Source organism: Tachypleus tridentatus, chromosome 1 (assembly GCF_004210375.1).
Source record: "Tachypleus tridentatus isolate NWPU-2018 chromosome 1, ASM421037v1, whole genome shotgun sequence".
Taxonomy (NCBI): Eukaryota; Metazoa; Arthropoda; class Merostomata; order Xiphosura; family Limulidae; genus Tachypleus; species Tachypleus tridentatus.
Window position 1 is genome coordinate 185,481,296 of NC_134825.1, and position 19,013 is coordinate 185,500,308.

Genomic DNA, 19,013 nt, shown 5'->3' on the forward strand with positions numbered 1-19,013 from the left:
AGTTGTAGACAGTGCTACACATCACAACATATGTACCAGTAGTAATACATATCATCATATTTGTAATAGTTGTAGACAGTGCTACATCACTACATATGTACCATGTACCAGTAGTAATACATCACTACATGTCATAGTAATTGTCATCATATTTGTAATGTAGACAGTGCTACATCACAACGTATGTACCAGTAGTAATACATATCATCATATTTGTAATAGTTGTAGACAGTGCTACATCACTACATATGTACCAGTAGTAATACATATCATCATATTTGTAATAGTTGTAGACAGTGCTACATCACAACGTATGTACCAGTAGTAATACATATCATCATATTTGTAATAGTTGTAGACAGTGCTACATCACAACATATGTACCAGTAGTAATACATATCATCATATTTGTAATAGTTGTAGACAGTGCTACATCACAACGTATGTACCAGTAGTAATACATATCATCATATTTGTAATAGTTGTAGACAGTGCTACATCACAACGTATGTACCAGTAGTAATACATATCATCATATTTGTAATAGTTGTAGACAGTGCTACATCACAACGTATGTACCAGTAGTAATACATATCATCATATTTGTAATAGTTGTAGACAGTGCTACATCACAACGTATGTACCAGTAGTAATACATATCATCATATTTGTAATAGTTGTAGACAGTGCTACATCACAACGTATGTACCAGTAGTAATACATATCATCATATTTGTAATAGTTGTAGACAGTAGCTACATCACAACTACATCACTACGTATGTACCAGTAGTAATACATATCATCATATTTGTAATAGTTGTAGACAGTGCTACATCACTACATATGTACCAGTAGTAATACATATCATCATATTTGTAATAGTTGTAGACAGTGCTACATCACAACGTATGTACCAGTAGTAATACATATCATCATATTTGTAATAGTTGTAGACAGTGCTACATCACTACGTATGTACCAGTAGTAATACATATCATCATATTTGTAATAGTTGTAGACAGTGCTACATCACAACGTATGTACCAGTAGTAATACATATCATCATATTTGTAATAGTTGTAGACAGTGCTACATCACAACGTATGTACCAGTAGTAATACATATCATCATATTTGTAATAGTTGTAGACCGTGCTACATCACATCATATGTACCAGTAGTAATACATATCATATCATCATTTTGTAATAGTTGTAGACAGTGCTACATCACTACGTATGTACCAGTAGTAATACATATCATCATATTTGTAATAGTTGTAGACAGTGCTACATCACTACATATGTACCAGTAGTAATACATATCATCATATTTGTAATAGTTGTAGACAGTGTAATACATCACTACGTATGTACCAGTAGTAAAAAATACATATCATCATATTTGTAATAGTTGTAGACAGTGCTACATCACGTATGTACCAATCATCATATTTGTAATAGTTGTATGTACCAGTAGTAATACATATCATCATATTTGTAATAGTTGTAGACAGTGCTACATCACAACGTATGTACCAGTAGTAATACATATCATCATATTTGTAATAGTTGTAGACAGTGCTACATCACTACATATGTACCAGTAGTAATACATATCATCATATTTGTAATAGTTGTAGACAGTGCTACATCACAACGTATGTACCAGTAGTAATACATATCATCATATTTGTAATAGTTGTAGACAGTGCTACATCACAACGTATGTACCAGTAGTAATACATATCATCATATTTGTAATAGTTGTAGACAGTGCTACATCACAACGTATGTACCAGTAGTAATACATATCATCATATTTGTAATAGTTGTAGACAGTGCTACATCACAACGTATGTACCAGTAGTAATACATATCATCATATTTGTAATAGTTGTAGACAGTGTGCTACATCACAACGTATGTACCAGTAGTAATACATATCATCATATTTGTAATAGTTGTAGACAGTGCTACATCACAACATATGTACCAGTAGTAATACATATCATCATATTTGTAATAGTTGTAGACAGTGCTACATCACAACGTATGTACCAGTAGTAATACATATCATCATATTTGTAATAGTTGTAGACAGTGCTACATCACTACGTATATGTACCAGTAGTAATACATATCATCATATTTGTAATAGTTGTAGACAAAGCTACATCACAACGTATGTACCAGTAGTAATACATATCATAATATTTGTAATAGTTGAAGACAGTGCTACATCACAACGTACGTACCAGTAGTAATACATATCATCATATTTGTAATAGTTGTAGACAGTGCTACATCACATCGTATGTACCAGTAGTAATACATATCATCATATTTGTAATAGTTGTAGACAGTGCTACATCACAACGTATGTACCAGTAGTAATACATATCATCATATTTGTAATAGTTGTAGACAGTGCTACATCACAACGTATGTACCAGTAGTAATACATATCATCATATTTGTAATAGTGTGTAGACAGTGCTACATCACACCACGTATGTACCAGTAGTAATACATATCATCATATTTGTAATAGTTGGTAGACAGACGCTACATCACAACGTATGTACCAGTAGTAATACATATCATCATATTTGTAATAGTTGTAGACAGTGCTACATCACAACGTATGTACCAGTAGTAATACATATCATCATATTTGTAATAGTTGTAGACAGTGCTACATCACAACGTATGTACCAGTAGTAATACATATCATCATATTTGTAATAGTTGTAGACAGTGCTACATCACACACGTGTACCAGTAGTAATACATATCATCATATTTGTAATAGTTGCAGACAGTGCTACATCACAACGTATGTACCAGTAGTAATATACATCATCATATTTGTAATAGTTGCAGACAGTGCTTTCACATCACAACATATGTACCAGTAGTAATACATATCATCATATTTGTAATAGTTGTAGACAGTGCGCATCACAATACGTATGTACCAGTAGTAATACGACCTTCATCACATCATTTGTAATAGTTGGTTAGACAGTGCTTCACATCACTACATATGTACCAGTAGTAATACATATCATCATATTTGTAATAGTTGTAGACAGTGCTACATCACTACGTATGTACCAGTAGTAATACATATCATCATATTTGTAATAGTTGTAGACAGTGCTACATCACAACGTATGTACCAGTAGTAATACATATCATGCCATATTTTGTAATAGTTGTAGACAGTGCTACATCACAACATATTGGTATGTACCAGTAGTAATACATATCATGCATATTTGTAATAGTTGTAGACAGTGCTGCACACCAATACATAGTACATCACTACATATGTACCAGTAGTAATACATATCATCATATTTGTAATAGTTGTAGACAGTGCAGTAGTAATACATCACAAACGTATGTACCAGTAGTAATACATATCATCATATTTGTAATAGTTGTGCTACATCACAGACAGTGCTACATCACAACGTATGTACCAGTAGTAATACATATCATCATATTTGTAATAGTTGTAGACAGTGCTACATCACAACGTATGTACCAGTAGTAATACATATCATCATATTTGTAATAGTTGTAGACAGTGCTACATCACAACGTATGTACCAGTAGTAATACATATCATCATATTTGTAATAGTTGTAGACAGTGCTACATCACTACATATGTACCAGTAGTAATACATATCATCATATTTGTAATAGTTGTAGACAGTGCTACATCACCACATATGTACCAGTAGTAATACATATCATCATATTTGTAATAGTTGTAGACAGTGCTACATCACAACGTATGTACCAGTAGTAATACATATCATCATATTTGTAATAGTTGTAGACAGTGCTACATCACTACATATGTACCAGTAGTAATACATATCATCATATTTGTAATGGTTGTAGACAGTGTACATCACAATTATGTACCGTAGTAGTACACATATCATCATATTTGTAATAGTTGTAGACAGTGCCACATCACATCACGTATGTACCAGTAGTAATACATATCATCATATTTGTAATAGTTGTAGACAGTGCTACATCACAACATATGTACCAGTAGTAATACATATCATCATATTTGTAATAGTTGTAGACAGTGCTACATCACTACATATGTACCAGTAGTAATACATATCATCATATTTGTAATAGTTGTAGACAGTGCTACATCACTACGTATGTACCAGTAGTAATACATATCATCATATTTGTAATAGTTGTAGACAGTGCTACATCACAACGTATGTACCAGTAGTAATACATATCATCATATTTGTAATAGTTGTAGACAGTGCTACATCACAACGTATGTACCAGTAGTAATACATATCATCATATTTGTAATAGTTGTAGACAGTGCTACATCACAACGTATGTACCAGTAGTAATACATATCATCATATTTGTAATAGTTGTAGACAGGTGCTACATCACATACGTATGTACCAGTAGTAATACATATCATCATATTTGTAATAGTTGTAGACAGTGCTACATCACTACGTATGTACCAGTAGTAATACATATCATCATATTTGTAATAGTTGTAGACAGGTGTTACATCACTACATGTATGTTGTAGTAGTAATACATATCATCATATTTGTAATAGTTGTAGACAGTGCTACATCACTACATATGTACCAGTAGTAATACATATCATCATATTTGTAATAGTTGTAGACAGTGCTACATCACAACATATGTACCAGTAGTAATACATATCATCATATTTGTAATAGTTGTAGACATCGGTGCTACATCACATATTTGTATTTGTAATGGTTGTACATACATGTACCAGTAGTAATACATATCATCATATTTGTAATAGTTGTAGACAGTGCTACATCACAACGTATGTACCAGTAGTAATACATATCATCATATTTGTAATAGTTGTAGACAGTGCTACATCACAACATATGTACCAGTAGTAATACATATCATCATATTTGTAATAGTTGTAGACAGTGCTACATCACTACGTATGTACCAGTAGTAATACATATCATCATATTTGTAATAGTTGTAGACAGTGCTACATCACATCGACCGTATGTACCAGTAGTAATACATATCATCATATTTGTAATAGTTGTAGACAGTGCTACATCACAACGTGTACCAGTAGTAATACATATCATCATATTTGTAATAGTTGTAGACAGTGCTACATCACTACATATGTACCAGTAGTAATACATATCATCATATTTGTAATAGTTGTAGACAGTGCTACATCACAACGTATGTACCAGTAGTAATACATATCATCATATTTGTAATAGTTGTAGACAGTGCTACATCACTACACATATGTACCAGTAGTAATACATATCATCATATTTGTAATAGTTGTAGACAGTGCTACATCACAACGTATGTACCAGTAGTAATACATATCATCATATTTGTAATAGTTGTAGACAGTGCTACATCACAACGTATGTACCAGTAGTAATACATATCATCATATTTGTAATAGTTGTAGACAGTGCTACATCACAACGTATGTACCAGTAGTAATACATATCATCATATTTGTAATAGTTGTAGACAGTGCTACATCACTACACGTATGTACCAGTAGTAATACATATCATCATATTTGTAATAGTTGTAGACAGTGCTACATCACTACATATGTACCAGTAGTAATACATATCATCATATTTGTAATAGTTGTAGACAGTGCTACATCACAACGTATGTACCAGTAGTAATACATATCATCATATTTGTAATAGTTGTAGACAGACAGTGCTACATCACAACGTATGTACCAGTAGTAATACATATCATCATATTTGTAATAGTTGTAGACAGTGCTACATCACAACGTATGTACCAGTAGTAATACATATCATCATATTTGTAATAGTTGTAGACAGTGCTACATCACAACGTATGTACCAGTAGTAATACATATCATCATATTTGTAATAGTTGTAGACAGTGCTACATCACATCATATTTGTAATATGTACCAGTAGTAATATACATATCATCATATGTAATAGTTAGACAGTGTTGTAGACAGTGCTACATCACTACATATGTACCAGTAGTAATACATATCATCATATTTGTAATAGTTGTAGACAGTGCTACATCACATCATATTTGTAATAGTTGTAGACAGTGCTACATCACTACATATGTACCAGTAGTAATACATATCATCATATTTGTAATAGTTGTAGACAGTGCTACATCACAACATATGTACCAGTAGTAATACATATCATCATATTTGTAATAGTTGTAGACAGTGCTCACAACCGTATGTACCACATCATCATATTTGTAATATTGCAGACAGCATCACAACGTATGTACCAGTAGTAATACATATCATCATATTTGTAATAGTTGTAGACAGTGCTACATCACAACGTATGTACCAGTAGTAATACATATCATCATATTTGTAATAGTTGTAGACAGTGCTACATCACACATATGTACCAGTAGTAATACATATCATCATATTTGTAATAGTTGTAGACAGTGCTACATCACAACGTATGTACCAGTAGTAATACATATCATCATATTTGTAATAGTTGTAGACAGTGCTACATCACAACATATGTACCAGTAGTAATACATATCATCATATTTGTAATAGTTGTAGACAGTGCTACATCACACACGTATGTACCAGTAGTAATACATATCATCATATTTGTAATAGTTGTGACAGTGCTACATCACACTACGTATGTACCAGTAGTAATACATATCATCATATTTTGTAATAGTTGTAGACAGTGCTACATCACAACATACATGTACCAGTAGTAATACATATCATCATATTTGTAATAGTTGTAGACAGTGCTACATCACAACTGTATGTACCAGTAGTAATACATATCATCATATTTGTAATAGTTGTAGACAGTGCTACATCACACACGTATGTACCAGTAGTAATACATATCATCATATTTGTAATAGTTGTAGACAGTGCTACATCACAACGTATGTACCAGTAGTAATACATATCATCATATTTGTAATAGTTGTAGACAGTGCTACATCACAACGTATGTACCAGTAGTAATACATATCATCATATTTGTAATAGTTGTAGACAGTGCTACATCACAACGTATGTACCAGTAGTAATACATATCATCATATTTGTAATAGTTGTAGACAGTGCCACATCACCATATGTACCAGTAGTAATACATATCATCATATTTTGTAATAGTTGTAGACAGTGCTACATCACAGTATGTACCAGTAGTAATACATATCATCATATTTGTAATAGTTGTAGACAGTGCTACATCACAACGTATGTACCAGTAGTAATACATATCATCATATTTGTAATAGTTGTAGACAGTGTGCTACATCACATTTGTAATACGTATGTACCAGTAGTAATACATATCATCATATTTGTAATAGTTGTAGACAGTGCTACATCACTACATATGTACCAGTAGTAATACATATCATCATATTTGTAATAGTTGTAGACAGTGCTACATCACAACGTATGTACCAGTAGTAATACATATCATCATATTTGTAATAGTTGTAGACAGTGCTACATCACAACTGTATGTACCAGTAGTAATACATATCATCATATTTGTAATAGTTGTAGACAGTGCTACATCACAACGTATGTACCAGTAGTAATACATATCATCATATTTGTAATAGTTGTAGACAGTGCTACATCACACACATATGTACCAGTAGTAATACATATCATCATATTTGTAATAGTTGTAGACAGTGCTACATCACAACGTATATGTACCAGTAGTAATACATATCATCATATTTGTAATAGTTGTAGACAGTGCTACATCACAACGTATGTACCAGTAGTAATACATATCATCATATTTGTAATAGTTGTAGACAGTGCTACATCACTACATATGTACCAGTAGTAATACATATCATCATATTTGTAATAGTTGTAGACAGTGCTACATCACTACATATGTACCAGTAGTAATACATATCATCATATTTGTAATAGTTGTAGACAGTGCTACATCACAACGTATGTACCAGTAGTAATACATATCATCATATTTGTAATAGTTGTAGACAGTGCTACATCACACCGTATGTACCAGTAGTAATACATATCATCATATTTGTAATAGTTGTAGACAGTGCTACATCACTACATATGTACCAGTAGTAATACATATCATCATATTTGTAATAGTTGTAGACAGTGCTACATCACATCACATATGTACCAGTAGTAATACATATCATCATATTTGTAATAGTTGTGTGACAGTGCTACATCACAACGTATGTACCAGTAGTAATACATATCATCATATTTGTAATAGTTGTAGACAGTGCTACATCACAACATATGTACCAGTAGTAATACATATCATCATATTTGTAATAGTTGTAGACAGTGCTACATCACTACATATGTACCAGTAGTAATACATATCATCATATTTTTGTAATAGTTGTAGACAGTGCTACATCACATATTTGTAATAGTTGTGACAGTGCTACATCATACATATATGTACCAGTAGTAATACATATCATCATATTTGTAATAGTTGTAGACAGTGCTACATCACACGTATGTACCAGTAGTAATACATATCATCATATTTGTAATAGTTGTAGACAGTGTGCTACATCACTACGTATGTACCAGTAGTAATACATATCATCATATTTGTAATAGTTGTAGACAGTGCTACATCACAACGTATGTACCAGTAGTAATACATATCATCATATTTGTAATAGTTGTAGACAGTGCTACATCACAACGTATGTACCAGTAGTAATACATATCATCATATTTGTAATAGTTGTAGACAGTGCTACATCACTACATATGTACCAGTAGTAATACATATCATCATATTTGTAATAGTTGTAGACAGTGCTACATCACAACGTATGTACCAGTAGTAATACATATCATCATATTTGTAATAGTTGTAGACAGTGCTACATCACAACGTATGTACCAGTAGTAATACATATCATCATATTTGTAATAGTTGTAGACAGTGCTACATCACAACGTATGTACCAGTAGTACATACATATCATCATATTTGTAATAGTTGTAGACAGTGCTACATCACAACGTATGTACCAGTAGTAATACATATCATCATATTTGTAATAGTTGTAGACATGTACCAGTGCTATCATGGTAATAGTTGTAGACAGTCACATACAACGTATGTACCAGTAGTAATACATATCATCATATTTGTAATAGTTGTAGACAGTGCTACATCACTACATATGTACCAGTAGTAATACATATCATCATATTTGTAATAGTTGTAGACAGTGCTACATCACAACGTATGTACCAGTAGTAATACATATCATCATATTTGTAATAGTTGTAGACAGTGCTACATCACAACGTATGTACCAGTAGTAATACATATCATCATATTTGTAATAGTTGTAGACAGTGCTACATCACTACATATGTACCAGTAGTAATACATATCATCATATTTGTAATAGTTGTAGACAGTGCTACATCACTACGTATGTACCAGTAGTAATACATATATCATCATATTTGTAATAGTTGTAGACAGTGCTACATCACAACGTATGTACCAGTAGTAATACATATCATCATATTTGTAATAGTTGTAGACAGTGCTACATCACTACATATGTACCAGTAGTAATACATATCATCATATTTGTAATAGTTGTAGACAGTGCTACATCACTACATATGTACCAGTAGTAATACATATCATCATATTTGTAATAGTTGTAGACAGTGCTACATCACACACGTAATGTACCAGTAGTAATACATATCATCATATTTGTAATAGTTGTAGACAGTGCTACATCACTACATATGTACCAGTAGTAATACATATCATCATATTTGTAATAGTTGTAGACAGTGCTACATCACTACATATGTACCAGTAGTAATACATATCATCATATTTGTAATAGTTGTAGACAGTGCTACATCACTACATATGTACCAGTAGTAATACATATCATCATATTTGTAATAGTTGTAGACAGTGCTACATCACTACATATGTACCAGTAGTAATACATATCATCATATTTGTAATAGTTGTAGACAGTGCTACATCAACGTATATGTACCAGTAGTAATACATATCATCATATTTGTAATAGTTGTAGACAGTGCTACATCACTACATATGTACCAGTAGTAATACATATCATCATATTTGTAATAGTTGTAGACAGTGCTACATCACACCGTATGTACCAGTAGTAATACATATCATCATATTTGTAATAGTTGTAGACAGTGCTACATCACTAACATATGTACCAGTAGTAATACATATCATCATATTTGTAATAGTTGTAGACAGTGCTACATCACTACGTATGTACCAGTAGTAATACATATCATCATATTTGTAATAGTTGTAGACAGTGCTACATCACACCGTATGTACCAGTAGTAATACATATCATCATATTTGTAATAGTTGTAGACAGTGCTACATCACAACGTATGTACCAGTAGTAATACATATCATCATATTTGTAATAGTTGTAGACAGTGCTACATCACAACTGTATGTACCAGTAGTAATACATATCATCATATTTGTAATAGTTGTAGACACTTGCTTAACATCACAACGTATGTACCAGTAGTAATACATATCATCATATTTGTAATAGTTGTAGACAGTGCTACATCACAACGTATGTACCAGTAGTAATACATATCATCATATTTGTAATAGTTGTAGACAGTGCTACATCACTACATATGTACCAGTAGTAATACATATCATCATATTTGTAATAGTTGTAGACAGTGCTACATCACAACAGTATGTACCAGTAGTAATACATATCATCATATTTGTAATAGTTGTAGACAGTGCTACATCACTACATATGTACCAGTAGTAATACATATCATCATATTTGTAATAGTTGTAGTGCTACATCACAACGTATGTACCAGTAGTAATACATATCATCATATTTGTAATAGTTGTAGACAGTGCTACATCACTACATATGTACCAGTAGTAATACATATCATCATATTTGTAATAGTTGTAGACAGTGCTACATCACTAAACATATGTACCAGTAGTAATACATATCATCATATTTGTAATAGTTGTAGACAGTGCTACATCACTACATATGTACCAGTAGTAATACATATCATCATATTTGTAATAGTTGTAGACAGTGCTACATCACTACATATGTACCAGTAGTAATACATATCATCATATTTGTAATAGTTGTAGACAGTGCTACATCACTACATGTATGTACCAGTAGTAATACATATCATCATATTTGTAATAGTTGTAGACAGTGCTACATCACTACATATGTACCAGTAGTAATACATATCATCATATTTGTAATAGTTGTAGACAGTGCTACATCACACCGTATGTACCAGTAGTAATACATATCATCATATTTGTAATAGTTGTAGACAGTGCTACATCACCACATATGTACCAGTAGTAATACATATCATCATATTTGTAATAGTTGTAGACAGTGCTACATCACTACATATGTACCAGTAGTAATACATATCATCATATTTGTAATAGTTGTAGACAGTGCTACATCACTACATATGTACCAGTAGTAATACATATCATCATATTTGTAATAGTTGTAGACAGTGCTACATCACTACATATGTACCAGTAGTAATACATATCATCATATTTGTAATAGCAGTTGTGCACCAGTAGACATATTTGTAATAGTTGTGCTACATCACTACATATGTACCAGTAGTAATACATATCATCATATTTGTAATAGTTGTAGACAGTGCTACATCACAACGTATGTACCAGTAGTAATACATATCATCATATTTGTATAGTTGTAGACAGTGCATACATTACATACCAGTAGTAATACATATCATCATATTTATAATAGTTGTAGACAGTGCTACATCACAACGTATGTACCAGTAGTAATACATATCATCATATTTGTAATAGTTGTAGACAGTGCTACATCACAACGTATGTACCAGTAGTAATACATATCATCATATTTGTAATAGTTGTAGACAGTGCTATATCACTACATATGTACCAGTATTAATACATATCATCATATTTGTAATAGTTGTAGACAGTGCTACATCACAACGTATGTACCAGTAGTAATACATATCATCATATTTGTAATAGTTGTAGACAGTGCTATATCACTACACATATGTACCTGTAGTAATACATATCATCATATTTGTAATAGTTGTAGACAGTGCTACATCACTACATATGTACCAGTAGTAATACATATCATCATATTTGTAATAGTTGTAGACAGTGCTATCATTACATATATACCAGTAGTAATACTTGCATATGATCATGTGTGTAACGGTTGTCATCCGTGTTGTGTCACTACATATGTAACAAGTGTAATGCTTATATATCATCATGATTGTGTAACGGTTGTTATCCGTGTTATACCACTACGTATGTAGCAGTAGTCATAAGTAGTAATACTTACATATCATCATGTTTGTAATACTTGTAATCTGTGTCACATCACTACATATGTACCACTAGTAATACTTGCATATCATCAAGTTTATGATAGTTGTTATCCGTGATATATCACTACGCATGTACCAGTAGTAATATTTACATGTCATCAAATTGGTGATTGGTGTAATCCGTGAGATATCACTATATATGTACCAGTAGTAATATTTACATATCATCATATTTGTAATAGTTGTAGACAGTGCTACATCACTTCTTATGTACCAGTAGTAATACATATCATCATATTTGTAATAGTTGTAGACAGTGCTACATCACTACATATGTACCAGTAGTAATACATATCATATTTGTAATAGTTGTAGACAGTGCTACATCACTACATATGTACCAGTAGTAATACATATCATCATATTTGTAATAGTTGTAGACAGTGCTACATCACACCGTATGTACCAGTAGTAATACATATCATCATATTTGTAATAGTTGTAGACAGTGCTACATCACAACGTATGTACCAGTAGTAATACATCCATATATCATCAGGTTCATAACAGTTGTAATACGTGTGATATCACTGCATATGTACCAGTAGTAACAAGCAGTAATAGTTACAATGTCATCAAGTTTGTAATAATTGTAATCCATGTTATCACTTCTTATACACCACTACATCAAATTATGTAGTTTATTTATGTTTTATAAATACATATAATAAAATTAACTTTTCACGTCCTTTCATTATGGGGAATTTAGAAAACTTCCATCCCAGGGAATGAATACTCAGAAGTAGAGTTAAGTAGATTTATAATGTGATAAATTTGGTTTATAGCGCCTCCTGGTGGGGACTACCAGAACTAAGTAGAGGGTGCCAGTTACCTTTATAGTGAATACATGCATTGTGCAATTTATATCATCAACAACCTCTTGAACTGGGTACATTGGCGACATCTATCACTAACAACAAAGAAATGTTTTATAGTAGTCGTGTGTAACACTTGAAGACTGCACATGAGACCACATATCCTAACTTTAGGTGTGTGTGTTTTTTTTGTTTTCAATTTTGCGCAAAGCTACACGAGGGCTATCTGCGTTAGTCGTCCGTAACTTAGCAATGTAAGACTACAGGAAGGTAGCAGCTAGTCATCACCACCCACCGCCATCTCTCAGGCTACTCTTTTCACCAACGAATAATGTGGGATTGACTGCGTTATTATAGCCCCACGGCTGAAAGGGCGAGCATGTTTGGTGTGACCGGATTCAAACCCGCGACCTCGGATGTCCAACGCCTTAACACGCTTGGTCATGCCGGCCTCAATCACTAAAAAATGAACTATATTATTGAATACGTTTTCCTCATGTTAAGAGAATCAAACATGAATATGTCATTAGATGTCTCCATTGCTATTAGTAAATATAAGTCATCATCCAAAGATATTACAGTCATCACTATTTGTAACACATGTTAGAGACAGAGATGTAACAGTCAATGTATTAGTAATACAAGTTATAATCCATAGATGTAACAGTCATCATTATTAGTACCACAATTACTATGGAACTTTATGTATAGAAGACATGTTATATTTAAGGTCTCTTTGTTTCTGTACTAAGCCAATGTGTGCTTTTTATTTATCATATCCTTTTGTTTTCCTACAGAATCAATGTGTGCTTACTTACTTATGTCCCTTTGCTTTCTTATCGAACTCAATGTGCGTTTACTAAAACATGTCTCTTTTTGTTTTTCCTACTGAATCAATGTGTGTTTGCTAATCCACGTCCCTTTGTTTCTCTGCAGAAACAATGTGTATTTACTTACTCATGTCCTTTTGTTTTCCTGCAGAACCAATGTGTATTTATTTTACTCATGTCCTTTTTGTTTTCTTTCCCCAGAACCAATGTGTGTATTTACTTACTCATGTCCTTTGTTTTCCTGCAGAACCAATGTGTATTTATTCACTCATGTCCTTTTTTGTTTTCTCACAGAACCAATGTGTATTTATTTACTCCAAGTCCTTTTGTTTTCCTGCAGAACCAATGTATTTACTTTACTCATGTCCTTTTGTTTTCCTGCAGAGAACCAATGTGTATTTATTTATTAATGTCCTTTTGTTTTCCCAGTAGAACCAATGTATTATTTACTTACTCATGTTCCTTTGTTGTTTTGCAGAACCAATGTGTCTTACTACTTAATCATATCCTCCTTTGTTTTCCTGCAGAACCAATGTGTCTCTACCTAATCATATCCTTTGTTTTCCCGCAGAACCAATGTGTGTTTACTTACTTATGTCAATTTGTTTTCTTGCAGAACCAATGTGTGTTTGTATTTACTACTATCCTTTCTTTGTTTTCCTACAGAACTAATGTGTGGTTTACTTACTACAGTCCCTTTTGTTTTTCCCCAGTAAGTCCAACGTGTGTTTAGTTAATAATGTCCCTTTGTTTCCCTGCAGAACCAATATGTGATTACTTACTCATGTCCCTTTGTTTTCCTGTAGAACCAATGTGTATTTACTTTACTAATGTCCTTTGTTTCTTCCTGCAGAACCTATGTGTGTTTACTTACTACAGTCCCTTTGTTTTCCTGTAGAACCAACGTGTGTTTATTTAATAATGTCCCTTTGTTTTTCCTGCAGAACCAATGTGTATTTACTTACCTATGTCCTTTTGTTTTCCTACAGAACCACATTTTATTTACTTACTAATGTCCTTTTGTTTTCTCCAGCAGAACCAATAATGTTTATTTACTAACGTCCCTTTGTTTTTCCCTGTAGAACCAATGTGTGTTTACTTAATAATGTCCTTTTATTTTCCCAGAACCAATGTGTGTTTACTTACTAATGTCCCTTTGTTTTCCCTGCAGAACCAATGTATATTTACTTATTTAATATGTCCTTTTGTTTTCCTAGAGAACTAATGTATTTACATTTATTCCATGTCCTTTGTTTTCCTGGCAGAACCAATGTGTATTTACTTTCTATTATGTCCTTTTGTTTTCCTGCAGAACCAATGAGAGTATTTACTTACATATGTCTTTTTTGTTTCCCTGCAGAACCAATGTGTGTTTACTTAATTTGCATCCTTTGTTTTCCTGCAAAACCAATGTGTATTTTACTTTACTAATATCCTTTGTTTTCCCACAGAACCAATGTATATTTACTTACTCATGTCCTTTTGTTTTCCTGCTACAGAACCAATGTACATTTACTTACTACAGTCCCTTCCCTTCCCTGCAGAACCAACATGTGATTATTTACTCATGTCCCTTTGTTTTCCTGCAGAACCAATGTGTATTTAGTTACTTACATCCTTTTGTTTTTCCTACAGAACCAATGTTTATTTACTTACTAATGTCCCTTTTTTTTCCCTGCAGAACCAATGTGTGTTTACTTACTAATGTCCCTTGTTTCTTTCCTGTGCAGAACCAATGTGTGTTTACTTCTATAATGTCCTTTGTTTTCCTGCAGAAAACAATGTGTGTTTATTTACTAATGTCCCTTTGTTTTCCTGCAGAACCAATGTGTGTATTTATTTACTATGTTCTTTTGTTTTTCCCTGCAGAAACCAATGTGTATTTACTTACTCATATCTTGTTTTCTTCCTGCAAGAACCAATGTGTTCTTTACTTACTCATGTCCTTTGTTTTCCCACAGAACCACATGTGGTTTATTTACTTCCTAATGTCACTTTGTTTCTTGCAGAACTAATGTGTATTTACTTTACTAATAATATCCTTTGTTTTCCTCAAATAGAACCAATGTGTGTTTACTTACTACAGTCCTTTGTTCCTTTGTAGAACCAACGTGTGTTTAGCTAATAATGTCCCTTTTGTTTCTCCTGCAGAACCATGACATATATTTATTTTACTAATGTCCCTATGTTTCCTCCCACAAGAACCAATGTGTATTTTACTTACTAATGTCCTTTGTTTTCTCCCACAGAACTTAATGTGTGTTTTACTTATTACAGTCCCTTTGTTTTCCTGTAGAACCAACGTGTGTTTACTTGCTTATTTAATAATGTCCCTTTATTTTCCTACAGAAGTAATGTGTATTTACTCTACTAATGTCCTTTTTGTTTTCCTACAGAAGCAATGTTTATTGATTTACTTAACTAATTTTTTTTTTGTTTTCCCCTGCAGAAGTATTGTTTACTTTACTAACGACCCCTTTGTTTTCCTGTAGAACCAATGTGTGTTTACTAATAATGTCCTTATTTTCCTGCAAGAACCAATGTGTTTACTTTACAATGTCCCTTTGTTTTCCTACAGAACCAATGTATATTTACTTACTAATATCCTTTTGTTTTCCTAGAGAACCAATTGTGTATTTACTTACTCATGTCCTTTTGTTTTCCTGCAGAACCAATGTGTATTTACTTACTCATGTCCTTTTGTTTTCCTGCAGAACCAATGAGTATTTACTTATTAATGTCCTTTTGTTTTCCTGCAGAACCAATGAGTGTTTACTTACTCATGTTCTTTTGTTTTCCTGCAGAACCAATGTGTCTTTACTTAATCATATCCTTTGTTTTCCTGCAAAACCATATGTGTATTTACTTACTAATGTCCTTTTGTTTTCCCACAGAACCAATGTGTGTTTACTTACTAATGTCCTTTGTTTTCCCTACAGAACAATATTGTGTGTTTACTTACTACAGTCCTTTGTTTTCCTGCAGAACCAATGTGTATTTAGTTACTAATATCCTTTTGTTTTCCTACAGAACCAATGTTTATTTACTTACTAATGTCCTTTTGTTTTCCTGCAGAACCAATGTGTGTTTACTTACTAATGTCCCTTTGTTTCCCTGTACAGAACCAATGTGTGTGTTTACTTACTAATGTCCTTTTGTTTTCCTACAGAAGTATTGTGTGTTTACTTACTAATGTCACTTTGTTTTCCTACAGAAGTATTGTGTGTTTACTTACTAATGTCCCTTTGTTTTCCTAAAAAAGTATTGTGTGTTTACTTACTAATGTCACTTTGTTTTCCTACAGAAGTATTGTGTGTTTACTTACTAATGTCCACTTTGTTTTCCTACAGAAGCTAAGTATTGTGTGTTTATTTACTAATGTCACTTTTTTTCCTACAGAAGCATTGTGGTTTACTTACTAATGTCCCACCTTTGTTTTCCTACAGAAAGTACTCATTGTGTGTTTACTTACTAATGTCACTTTGTTTTCCTACAGAAGTATTGTGTGTTTACTTACTAATGTCACTTTGTTTTTCCTTACAGAAGTATTGTGTGTTTACTTATTGTAATGTCACTTTGTTTTCCTACAGAAGTATTCAGTGTGTTTACTTACTAATGTCCCTTTGTTTTCCCACAGAAGTATTGTGTGTTTACTTACTAATGTCCCTTTGTTTTCCTAGAAGTATTGTGTGTTTACTTACTAATGTCCCTTTGTTTTCCTACAGAAGTATTGTGTGTTTACTCTTACTAATGTCACTTTGTTTTCCTACAGAAGTATTGTGTGTTTACTTACTAATGTCACTTTGTTTTCTCTACAGAAGTATTTGTGTGTTTACTTACTAATGTCCTTTGTTTTCCTACAGAGTATTTCGTAGGTTTACTTATGTCCCTGTGTTTTGTTTACTGTACTTACTTAATGTCCTTTGTTTTCCTACAGAAGTATTGTGTGTTTACTTACTAACGTCACTTTGTTTTCCTACAGAAGTATTGTGTGTTTACTTAGTAATGTCACTTTGTTTTCCTGTAGAACCAATGTGTGTTTACTTACTAATGTCCCTTTGTTTTCCTGCAGAAGCAATGTATATTTACTTACTAATATCCGTTTGTTTTCCTAAAGAACCAATATGTATTTACTTACTAATGTCCTTTTGTTTTCCTGCAAAACCAATGTGTTTTACTTACTCATGTACCTTTGTTTTCCTAAAGAACCAATATGTATTTACTTACTAATGTCCTTTTGTTTTCCTGCAAAACCAATGTGTATTTACTTACTCATGTACCTTTGTTTTCCTCCAGAACCAGGGTGTGTTTAGTTTCTCATATGCCTTTGTTTATTTAATAAACCAATGGGTGTTTCCTTACTCATATCCCTTTTTCATAAAGAACTAATGTGTGTTTACTTACTAATGTCCCTTTGTTTTCCTACAGAAGTATTGTGTGTTTACTTAGTCATGTCACTTTGTTTTCCTACAGAAGTATTGTGTGTTTACTTAGTCATGTCACTTTGTTTTCCTACAGAAGTATTGTGTGTTTACTTACTAATGTCTCTTTGTTTTCCTACAGAACTATCTGTGTGTTTACTTACTAATGTCACTTTGTTTTCCTACAGAAGTATTACTGTGTGTTTATTTACTAATGTCACTTTGTTTTCCTACAGAAGTATTGTGTGTTTACTTACTAATGTCCCTTTGTTTTCCTACAGAAGTATTGTGTGTTTACTTACTAATGTCCCTTTGTTTTCCTACAGAAGCATTGTGTG